Source organism: Daphnia carinata, chromosome 4 (genome assembly GCF_022539665.2).
Source record: "Daphnia carinata strain CSIRO-1 chromosome 4, CSIRO_AGI_Dcar_HiC_V3, whole genome shotgun sequence".
In the NCBI taxonomy this organism is placed as follows: domain Eukaryota; kingdom Metazoa; phylum Arthropoda; class Branchiopoda; order Diplostraca; family Daphniidae; genus Daphnia; species Daphnia carinata.
The window spans coordinates 341,454-353,479 of record NC_081334.1 but is presented as its reverse complement, the minus strand read 5'-3'; the positions used below and the strand labels follow the sequence as shown (position 1 = coordinate 353,479).

Below are 12,026 nucleotides of genomic sequence, written 5' to 3'. Positions count from 1 at the left end.
CCTGTATCAATCAACGCCGTAGCTGTTTCCTTACCGCACTTCACTTTTTCTTTAATCAATCTTGCAGGGTTTAGATTTAAAATGTAGTCTTCTGACCGGAGGTCGGAGAAAAAGGCCCAGACGAAAAAGGCCCGCGAAAAAGGCCCAGACGAAAAAGGCCCATACAAAAAAGGCCCACTTTATTCCAAATTTTAAAGTGGGCCTTTTTCTCCATTAAACTGGGCCTTTTTCTCCGCTTAATTTCCATTTTCATAAATCTTTATTGAGTTTCCAAAAAGTATTTCCCACTTCCTATTCCGTGGAAGTTGGAATATATAAAGGTTGCTGAAACCGTGACCTTCTATAAGGTTTGCCCATATGAAACAATGTTAGCGTATATACGCTAGTTAATCTTTGATTATTTATTATGTAGCTATCGGATTTCGGATTATGTTAGTATCTATCTATTGCTAATATCCCGTTAAATAAAGTTCATTTTTCACAATTTTTATTTATTGAACTACTTTAGCTTCTTTAAATATAATATAAGAATTATAAGTTTTCCGCACTTAGCCTTGTTCTGTCCACCCTCTTTGATCATTCCCCCCAACTCTAAATCCATCTTCATTATAACTTCTCTTTGTCGATACTTATTCCATAGGTTAAGACCACTGATTTGTTATGAATACGGAAACTGAATGAGTTCCGCGGGGCTTTTGTGGTTGCTGGGAACAAAGATATGTTAATACGAAGACTAGTTCATTATTATTAACATTTGATAAATAATTTTTTGAGGAAGAACACTACAAGCTTAAACTATCGTTTGCGATAAGGACAAAAAGAAAGAATATTGTAATTCAATATTGATTTTCATACCATTTATTTCCTTATCACATTTTCAATTTTTTCACGATTACAAAGAGCCCAATAAATGTATTAAAATCATAACCTACTGCTATAAATATGCCAGGCCTTTTACTGCTAACTGTTGTCTTGGAGCGCTTTTCAGCAAAACTATAAATAGTTCTAGCATAACTGGAATATTTAATTTGCATAAGAACGTCTATGAGTCAAACTTAAATAGTAATGGCTTTTGGTAAAGAGCAGTCTTTTGTTAAAGAGTAACCTCACCTTTAGTCCGAGAGAACCATATACTACGTCTCTGGTGAGAACTCGCGTTTTCAAGCAATGATAAATAATTTTTTACGTTCTTCGTGTCTTGTTTTCCCCTTATGCACATATTCCAGCTGCTATTGTTTACCTAATTCACATCACATACTACAATGAACAATAAGGAAGCCTTGCACCTAAAGTTGACAAAGCTATTAACAAGTACAAATCAATTTTAATTATTTTCTACCATGAAAGACTGTTTTTATGAGTCTGCTATAGTGAAGACACTAAACAATTAAAAATGAATCTAAGATTTTTTTCTTCAAATTTTCCAAAATCATGAAAGGCATGCCAGTGTATTTTTCTAAAAGACTGTCGCGCCATGGCTTGCACATGAAAGAACACGAGTTTAGCTCATCTATGAGTCGGTATCATTATTTCATACGATAAATTTTCCTTTTTTTGATTTGGTTTAATCACTGTATGTTCTTTTTTTTCAGTTTCTTTTTCTTAATGTTGGCTTTTCTCTTTTTCTGTTGTCATTCCTTTCTCTTTTTCTGTTGTCATTCCTTTCTCTTTTCCTTTTCTTCGTTGCGATCAGCCCAATTTATTTTATTTTCTGATTTGATTTTACCTCGTTTCTTTATTTATTTGCCAAGGAATTCCACACAGTCTTCTACCTATTGCAATACAGAAACGTTAGAAGTTTTGAACACCTAACAAATATGTTTGTCAAATTGATAGTTTACCTGAAAACCTTCAGCTATGTGTAGAGCACCATTGCAAGCCTGTTTTTCTTCCATGCTTCTGGATTCTCACCTTCAGCTTGGCCTACCAAGATTTTCACTTTTTGTTTAAGTATTTTTTTTTTTCATTTTAATCGTTGCCAATTATGGATCTAAAGTGGTCTTTTTCAGAATGGGTGAGGGATTAAATAGTTCTCCAAAATCAAATTTGCTGAAAACTGGGCAGCCTTCACTGTTGAAAATTGGTGTTGGCAATGTACTTGATAGTCTTGGTTCAGAAATTTCTGTTTAGACAAACTCTGAAAGAACAGAGGTTGGTGACACAGATGCTACCTTGGTTGCTCATGCAAGTTTGGCAATTCAGGACCTACTCTTCTTCTTTTTGCTTTATAATTTTTTCTTCATTTCATTTAACTTCCGTTTAGTTTGATTTTTGTTTTCTTATCAGATAAATCCAGCTTTTTTCCTGAAAATCAATGGAATAAACTGGCAGGTCTTACTTAAATGTAAAGATTAACACATACCTGTGAAAAGCGAGAGCTTAGCTGTTAGCTGTTTTTCCATTTCTTAAGGATTGGAAGCATGGTTCCTGGTGTTTTTTCAGAAACGGCTGGCATATCCAAATCATTGCAATCAGGATCTGTATGAAGCTGTTCAGCAGCATAATCAACAGCAGTCATCCATTCTTCCCTAGAATCCAATAACAAATTTATGCTCTCAGTTTTTGTTATATGATGCACAAGAAAACCACAATGTATGAAAATTTTTTAAATTAGGTTTTGACCCTTCACATACCTTTTTTTCAGGCTCAATATGAAAACTCGTTTCAATTACATTCATCCATTTAAGACCTCCAATCTGAAAGGTGCATGGTTTGGGTGATCCCCTGGCATCATGCAAAAACAAAGTAAAGATATTCTAAGACATATTGGTTACTAAAATGTTATACCGCTTTCATAATTTTGCATCCTTTCACAGTAAAATTGTTGAGTGGTTAACCAAGTCCTAAGTTTGGCTTTGGTTTATGCTTGGATCCTAGTAATAATCAATAATCCCGTATAACAAAACATCCTTGACGCCAATTTTTTTTTGTGTTCTCCTAGGAAACAAAATAAACATTGAATGTGAATGAGAATGCATAATATATTCCACATCAACAATTTGATTGCAAGCTGCACGTAAGTCTCTGAAGAAGAGCTTACTCAACTTACCTCTTTAAAGCAGCTAGCCGTCCTTTATGATAAAAGGAGTTTTTCGTAGAATCTATTGCACCAAACATTTTGTTGCAATAACGGCCTTTTCCCTTGTTTCACTGAATTTTTTCGGTATTAGCTTCGATGCTAGCAGACAATAACAGCAAAGCTATCAATGGAATTTTCGTACTACACAGATAGATGGAGGCCATGAACAATAACAAAGTAACTAAATTTTATTGAATTTGTAATATAAGACTTAATTTTTTTTAAAATTTCAATAGGCAATCTTAAGGGTTTATTTTACTACGTTTGTTTTTTGAACTACGCTTCATACGATTTTTTGTATACTTTCTCTGCTTAGACTGCCCTAAGGTGGAGGCGTCCTCAAGCTAGATTTGGCTTGAAAGGTAGTACAAAAAACAAATGTAGTAAAATAAATTCTTATGATTGTCTATTGAAATTTTAAGAAAATTTTAATTCTTATATTATACAAATATAATAATATTCTTATATCTTATACAAATTCAACACAATTTAGTTACTTTGTTATTGCTCATGGTTTCCATCTGCTTATACTGCCCTCAGGTGGAGGCGTCCTGAAGCTAGATTTGGCTTGAAAATGTCGACGATCCTAGCCTATTGTTATTTCTGTAGAGAACGACATTTTCAAGACAAATCTACCTTCAGGACGTCACGGTTTCAGCAACCTTTATATATTCCAACTTCCACGGAATAGGAAGTGGGAAATACTTTTTGGAAACTCAATAAAGATTTAGGAACATGGAAATTAAGCGGAGAAAAAGGCCCAGTTTAATGGAGAAAAAGGCCAACTTTAAAATTTGGAATAAAGTGGGCCTTTTTTGTATGGGCCTTTTTCGTCTGGGCCTTTTTCTGGGCCTTTTTCTCCGCCAATCTTCTGACCCATTTTTGTTTTCTTCTGGCATCACCAACTCTTGAACCACTGAGTTTACAGATGGATTCTCTTTTGAAGTTGTGCCTGCCCCAGCGTCCTTTGCTGGGCCTCTGTACTGCTCAGATTCAGGGTTTCTGAAACAGTTTCGGGCAATGTGCCCTGCTTTTTTACAGTAAAAGCACTGTGGCTTACCGCTTGTTGTGCGTCCTTTGGTTCTGAACGGCCCTTTTGGTTTCGCTTGCTCTTGACTGCCTTCTTTAAACAATTTTTCACAAGTTTCTTGAATTACTTCACAAGAGACAAAAGATCTACTTGTTGATCCGGATAGACCACCGAAAGGTTTGGAACTTGTTCAAACGACTTTTGTGGTTCTGCCACGGGGTCCTTCCATCCTCTGGCTTCTGACATCATCGATGTCTCCGTATAGACTTTTGCCAGTTCTAAGAATTCTTCACACGTTTGTGGCTTCTGAGGATAGATTTTTCTGAAAAGTGCTGGTCGAAGACCTCTAAAAAGGTGCTCTAGTCGGTGGATTTCCGACATGTTCGGGTCTACCAGTCTGCAAAGATTAAGAATTTCGTAGTAGTATCTGGTGGTCGGTTCATCCACTCCTTGAGTTCTACTTCTTAGTCTAGTTTCTTGGAAAAGACCATAAGAATTAGGCTGAAATTCTTTCAAAAATACCGAACGTAGACCGGGAACTGCAGGTCTTGCTTGGTTTTCTCCGGCAGCCGGCTGTGCTGCCACATCTTGTCAGTCGTTTGGCACTCTTGCACACAAGAACCAATTTCTTGCAGCATCATCCAAGTACATGCAAAAATTATTATGTTTGTCCGCGTCACCTCAACCATTGTGGGTAGAGATAGTCTCGTAGCGCTCTAACCATTGACGAGCGTCTTCCGTTGGGCTACCTCGAAAAATAGGTGGACTTATGAATTTTCTTACAGCCGCCATGACTGTTTCTTGCAATTGTCTTGGAGATCCAAAAATGTGTTGTCCTATCGTGGGAACAACCGGGTGCGTGGGTTCTATTAAATCTTCTTCAGAGTCAGAACTTGATTCTAACTGTCTTGCGAGATTTTCAAAACCTCTCTGGCGAGTCGTCTCTGTAGATGACGTCGCTAAATCTTCTCTTGACGTAGAAATTTCTGAATCTTGTGCCTCGTTAGTTGCTGTAGTCTCGTTACCAGACAGCGCGGTGGGCAAGTCACGAAGCGGGTGCAATCGTCTACTTGGATCCCGGGGGCAACTAGGTAAACGTGAGCTATTCTTCTTCTGCATCGACTATCTTTAAAGCAGCACTAATTCGTTAACAACGGGTAACGAGCTGCATCTCCACCAATTGTCACACTGGACTTTACTTCGTTAATGAATTGTATTGAACTAAAAGAGGAAAATACAATGCATAACAGAAAGGAAGAATAACTACACTTTACTTAACTGAAATACAGGAACGTGAAGAGAACTCGCTTGAGAACTTGAGTAGGACTTAAGAACTACGGAACTGACAAGAACTAACTTAGGGTAAAAAATGTGTGGGCTTTTATACCCTCGTGAAGGATATACGCCCCATTTCTAGGGTTAAACGAATTCTAGGGAATGCCACATTTTGCTAATTATCGGCGTGTCGCAGCGTCTTTTTTAATCGGACGTCTTTACCAACGTCCTACTTTATCAACCTTGGCTTCCAGTACCACGAACAGGTACAACCAAGAAACAATACCCAGATCGTCCGTACCAACGACATAAATACCCGGACGATCTGTACAATAACACAACACAACATGATTCACCAGACCGTCCGTATCAACCACATAAATACCCGGACGGTCTGTACGGTAAAGTAATACAACACAATAACTAAGAATAGAAATACCGTCTTAACCATTTAGTCTAGGAGCTTCTTCGATACACCTATCTTTTCCCCGTACAGCCAATGAACTAGCTGTTCCACTCTTCTACTCGATAAACGTCTCTCTGCCTACACAGATACGAAAGCTAGACGTTTGAATCGTTGAAAAATCAACGATTCCGTAACAATATGAATATTTGTTTTGCTTTCACGTGTAGAGTCGATAGCAGTCGGGCGCCCAGCAAAGCGTCTTTGAGCAGCGGTGCCAAAATGCCACCCAAGAGCGAAGATAATGAATCCATGGACGATTACGGAGAAAGAGAAGCCGGTAAAAGCTTTTATTCTATTTCGTTTAATGTAATTCCTATAGCTTGAAAATCGATGTCCAAGGTCTGCTGGCCTTTACCAAAAGCATGATCTACACACGAACATTTATTTGAATCTATCAAAACATTGGAATCGATAACATAAGCAAAAGGGCGTGGCTCGTTTGCATTTGACAGCCTTCGTTTTCCAACCTGCACGTTGGAGCTGTTATTTTTTTCGTGTTTTTTTTTTCAGCATTTCTTTTTTTGCCATTGAGTTTACCTGATTTCTATTTTTTCCTTTTATTTTTTTATTGGTTTTTTTATGTTGTGTCGCCACTCTTGATTTTAAAAAAATAGCGAATAAATAAAAAATAAAAAACTGCCTCTTCTTTCAACGTAGCCGACTGTATAGTTCCGTTATGTTACCAGGTTATGACACCCAAAGATTATTTATCCGACTTTCTCGATGCTGTCATTACTATTTGGGGTTGTGAAATGCTTTTCTTTAAATTTAGTTAATGATTTTTCTTTGTGATTGGCAGGCTTGTGATTGCAGCTATTTTTATATGAAACCCTCATTCCCCTTATTCCTTGGAAATGAATTTGAATAAAAGCTCGACATGCATGTTTTAACAATAACCTCCTTGTTTTTCCTTCTTCGTGCCGATATTGTCATTCATTTGGTTTCTGGCTGCTTTGTGATTGCTTCTGTCTCTAACCGAATGATACACACACTGTCCCAGTTAAATTTTGTGTTTCCGAATTAAATCTTTCAACGAGGGTAGCAAACTTGCAAGGCAAAAAGAGACTCTTCGGAGACTCTCCTCATTTTCCTACTGGCACCTATGTAATTCCGAAGTCTTCGCCCAATCCAACCTAGGTTCCCCTGTTAGCGGTTGTGTACTCCTGAAGTCTTCGTTCTCCGATCAGCGGGTATGTAACTCTGAAGTAGAGGTATGCCTGATCTGTAGCTCGAAAGCGGCAGGTAGACAAGCTACCATCAGGGTATGGATGGGTGCACACCATTATTGATACTATCTCTAATGGTGACCTCTATAGAGCAAGGTCGGCATCGCAGAGTCTCTTTGTTATACTTACCTTTCCTTCGACCTTCCCACTACAGTGCCGGTCCACTTATAGAACCGCTTAGCTATAGAACCAGCTCGGTTATCAACCGATTTTTCCTTGCCGTGTTTCAGCGCCGCCATTGGCCGTATTTTGAACTAAATCCATATATTTTGGTTGGAATGAACGGATTACGCACTTTAAAACGTACAAACAAATGTTATTGGAATTGGTTTTATCAATTTTAGACAATAGTATAAATTGGTTTAATGACTTTACGTAAAATAATAGCCTTCCAAACGAATTCAGAATTTTTAAATAACTGTATTACAAAACAACATTTTTCGTGTCATTTTGCTCGTCGTGTCGTTTTTTTTCCCATTTATTAATTATGGGCGGTGAAACACGGCAAAGAAAAATCGGTTCGATAACCGAGCCAGTTCCATAGCTAAGGGTTTCTAGAAGTTGACTGGCACTGTATCTAATATAATGACCAATCGTTGATGGGGCATCCTCTTTGTGGTAGAACCCTATTGTTGGTAAAAATAATGCAGGAATGGTTGAGATATTAAATTCTAATATGAGAACCCCCTTCCCCCTATTCTGGGTAGTTGCATAGAGCTCAGCACTATCCCTGCGCTATTCGCTTTTACATCCCCATACTGTCAAAATCTGTGTGGTGAAAGAATCGACGATAGGTGGCTCTGAGATCGACTGCTCGGTTATAGAACCATTCAGTTATAGAACCGCGCACAGGCCGGTTCTATAACTGGACCGGCACTGTACTAGGTTGGGATACTCAACCCTTTTAACCTGTGAATTTCATCGAAAATTTCGCTGTTGACGTATGTCGCTTCTCTAAGTAGGTTCTCTTAACTTAATTTTTGCATTAGCTGGTAAACCAATAAATGGAATAATGAACCTTGTACTTCCCATCAAGATCTACAACAGCAATCGATTAGTTTCTAATTCTAAACAAAACTAGAGTAAAAAGAGCTAACAAAATGACAGAGTAAATATGCTACGCCTGGAAACCTTGAATAGGGGCTTGATATGATTGGTTACCACGCCCCTTTAATCGAATTCTGCGCTCCAGACTTTTCTCATTCGTCCTGTGCTTGTTTACCACATATCATTTTATTTTATTTAATCTTATTTTCACAATTCCAATTTTATGTTAAGAAAAAAATTAAAATTAATGTATGGTATGTCATCTTTTTCATTTCCTTGAATTTCGATCCTTTTTCTAATGTTTTACAATTTTTTCTTAGAATGGCACTTCGCTACATTATGAACGATAAATTACTTGGCAACGCAGAAATTAAGGTCTAGCAGACGAATGGGCAGTTTCTTTCTTCCTCCTCGTTTTCCTTTATTTCACAAATATTTTAATATATCAAGATCAGGACGCATATGTTTGTTTGGTTGTGGTAGTTATTTAGGTTTCTCGTTCGAAGCATTTCTAGACATCCACTCTTGTTCCACGTAGAAAGCTATCTTAAAACGATTTAATAATAATAAGTGCGATGGTGTTTAGTTAGGTAGTTGGATAGGTGAGAGAAAGGTATACGATGAAAAATTATCATTCGTGATCGTTGTATAAATTAATTAATTTTGATTTGTTGACACAATAGATGAAATGAATCTCTGCAACAGCCACCGTATGGTGTCCTAGATTGTGCTTCTAGAAGTTTTGCTGACCTGTCATGTGCATCATGTCTTCTAAAACACAACCTGTTATTACTTGTAGGTCAACGTCTACTTGAACTCTTGCATATCCAAAATTATGTGAATTTAAAAATTAAAAAGATTCTGGAGATACCCAACTCTTTAGTACATTGGAATCTGCAGTGGTACAAGGCTTACCTCAAGAAACAGTAGAATGGAAAAGATCTTATGGGCGCCCACCAAGAGCAGTCACTTTAAGTGCTTCTTTCCAGCCCTTTAAGATTGACAATGATGGATTCAAAGAAGAGTCAAAAGGTTTTAAAAAACTATTAGGAGCTGAGGTTCTTCGTACATATTGGGTTGGATGTCCAGTAAGTACGAAACAAGGGCACTGTAAATTCTTTTGACTACTCACTTTTTGCCTCATCTTACAGGATGTTGATACTTACAAAGCCAATGTTTGAGAAAGCATTCAAACTTGGTTCACTCCGATAAAACAAGTGGAATATTCAGACTGGCTCATAATCCTTGTAGAGAACTCTGATTCTAAGAAAAGTAAACAAATTCTTTCTCGAACAACAGTGCTAGACAAAGTTAAAAACGACTTTGGAGGGAAAACAACAGAAAGGTAGTTGGTAACGTAGTATTTGGCGTTACATTCGTTTATTTCGATATTTTTTATTCAGGTGTATGTAGCGGTCATAGATCCAGTTAAGGGGGAAACAAAGTCATCGGAATCTTGGCAAACGTTTGTTTTCGTCTGAGGCAAGCCCTAATGGCAGCGTTTAGTCGTACGCTAACCAAGTTTGAAGAAACAGTGCGTACTCAACGGGAACGTTGCAATGAATTGAACTGGAATTTCTGTAACTATTTCTTGTTGCAGGTATGACAGATAAGCTCAGGAAATAACTGTCTTGTACTCAAATAATATTTTTTTTTTTACCAGTAATTAGGAAGAGCTTGCATTTACATTTGAAATGTTGGGGTTATACGACGGAGCTTTAGTGCAGTATGATGAACTGGACGCTCTGTTCACGCAGTTTGTTCTAAACTCTGCTGTTGGTGGTTAGTTTTTGTGATTTAAATTAGGCTTTGCCAAGTCTTAACGCTTGTTCTTAACGGCCTCTATAGATGCACCGGGCTGGCTTTTGGCCTTTCAAGCAACTCCCAACGACTGATCCGGCGTACGCCTGAATCCGAAAACTACTTTCAATATGGAATTACGTCAAAAGATCCAAAACCACACAATGTCGGTTATCGACTTTTGCAATTATCTGTTTGCTAGACAGTCTGCTCTGTTACTTATTTCATCTAAACCAGCCGAGGTATTTCATCTTCGTTTTGCTTGAATTCTACCACATCTAACATCCGGTTAATGTTTCAGGTTGCTCGGCGGTGTTTGTCATATGTGCAGAGCTATATGTACGAACTGAAATTACTCAATGTCAGCACGGTCGATGGTGTGATCCCAACATGAATTCTGCTAACTTGCCTCCAGGTTTTATCGACTTGCCAATCTCACGCTGGAGCAACTAGCAAGCAGTCCATGGAGTCGTTTGCACTTTTTTGGAACATGGCGAAAGATAAGCTTTACGAACTGGGACGCAAATGTGGTCTACTTCCAGGTGCTTCTGTGGGTAGCGCCGAGTTGTCGTTGCGTCGTCGGGCATCACGGATTATGGAGATGAATCGGCTGTCTGCCCCACGCCTGTCGATAAGTTTAACGAGGCTCTTTCCTCTAGCCAAGCATTTACAAGGCACTATTTGGTAAACATTTTTTACATGGGATAATCCATAAAAGCCTAAATGAATTACAGGAACTGAGTGAACTGGCAATGAGAACTTTTAAGCACTTTGGTCGGTTGCGTTCTGCACGCTTGATTGGCCGAGATCTGTCCCGTTTTTACCTGCAACTTGGTCAGCCTCAAAAATGAGCTTGCTGAAGTCTTTCAGAAAATCGGCGATAAAGTCAGGTAATTATTAATCTATAGGCTGTGTTAAGTAGCTACGGTATAATTATTCTGCCAAATCTCAGATTCATTGAAGCTTCTTCTAATATCGCAGCCTACCCAGCGTTGAATGCTGAAACTCGTATGAAGTATTTCAACTACTTACTTCAATCAGCTCTAGGTATTAGTTATTTTTCAGCATGCGTTGTTTCCATTAGCTATAAATTTTCATTTTTTTCATAGATGAGTTCCGGTCCATCAATTGCTCTTCCATGATGGATTTGGTCGATATACGTATACAGTTCGATACAAGCCTGAAGGAACCTTGCTCGGTTTTGTGCGACTCAATAGTACGTGCCGAAGTGGAAGTGGAAGTGGTTAACCATTTCCCTGGCCCTGTAAAATGCAATGAAACAACCGTAACAGTCAAAGCGGTTAAGAATGCAAATGACGACAGCAAGTAATCAAAAGCTGCTGGGAAAAGATCTGTGGCGGAAAAATCACTTGACGCAAAGGGGATCGAAAAGCTAGGTGTTTCTGCTTTAACCACAAAGGCAAACACTTCGTCATCGGATTTTATTCCGATTAAGGAACAACTTCATCTTAAGCAAGATGGCAGTCTAAGTTCAGTTGCACTTGTATGTCCAAGTGCCCAATAGCTCCTAGAGTAAAGTATTTTTTATGTATTTTTTTTTTATCGGTTCTCGTACTCGAAGTCTAACTCGATCAATTCCTAGACGTAAGGTGAGTCATGGGCTTCTACCAACCGACCTTTCAGTCATCAAGGAAGAATACACGCACAAACTGAGTGTTTAGGATGTCAATATTGTGCCTGGTGTCAACCGATTGACCCTGCAAATGAAGGTGACGTAGAGCCCAAACAGTTGGCATTGGGACATATAATTACGTATGCTTTAATAGGCTGATCACGCTGGCAGCGATGTTCTTAGTCAATTTGTGGCTAGCAGTCAACGGTTAGTGTTCATTCAGAACGTGAGTTGCCCTGCAGGCCTGTTCGCACAGGCAGCACGGTATTCTAAAACGTATTTCTGTATTACCTCATACTGTTTTTTAATATCATAATTTTAAATTGTGCATTCAGGAGAAAACTCTTCGATTGTGTTCTTCAAGGGGGCTGATGATCAACTGCCAAAACGGATAGTCTTTTCCAGCGCGAACTTGATCTTGTTTTGCCTGCGATGGCCACTTTTGAAACGGTTTCGTATCCTTTAAAGAT

The 12,026-nt window shown here is 38.4% G+C and overlaps 1 long non-coding RNA gene and 1 pseudogene across 2 annotated transcripts; one reads left to right on the top strand and one right to left on the bottom strand.

Moving 5' to 3' along the window:
* Nucleotides 1-1,432: 1,432 nt before the first annotated feature.
* Nucleotides 1,433-3,330, bottom strand: LOC130695151 (uncharacterized). Of its 2 annotated transcripts, none has more exons than XR_009420860.1 (6): nt 3,050-3,330; nt 2,788-2,937; nt 2,634-2,724; nt 2,363-2,528; nt 1,842-2,304; nt 1,433-1,768 (listed from the first exon to the last, which is right to left on the bottom strand). It is a non-coding gene; the product is annotated as an uncharacterized LOC130695151 (long non-coding RNA). The 2 variants fall into 2 exon arrangements; XR_009002277.2 differs by having other exon boundaries at nt 1,433-1,772; nt 3,050-3,329.
* Nucleotides 3,331-8,558: 5,228 nt separating this feature from the next.
* On the top strand, nt 8,559-11,951 carry LOC130695278 (trafficking protein particle complex subunit 10-like; annotated as a pseudogene).
* The last annotated feature ends 75 nt before the right edge of the window (nt 11,952-12,026 follow it).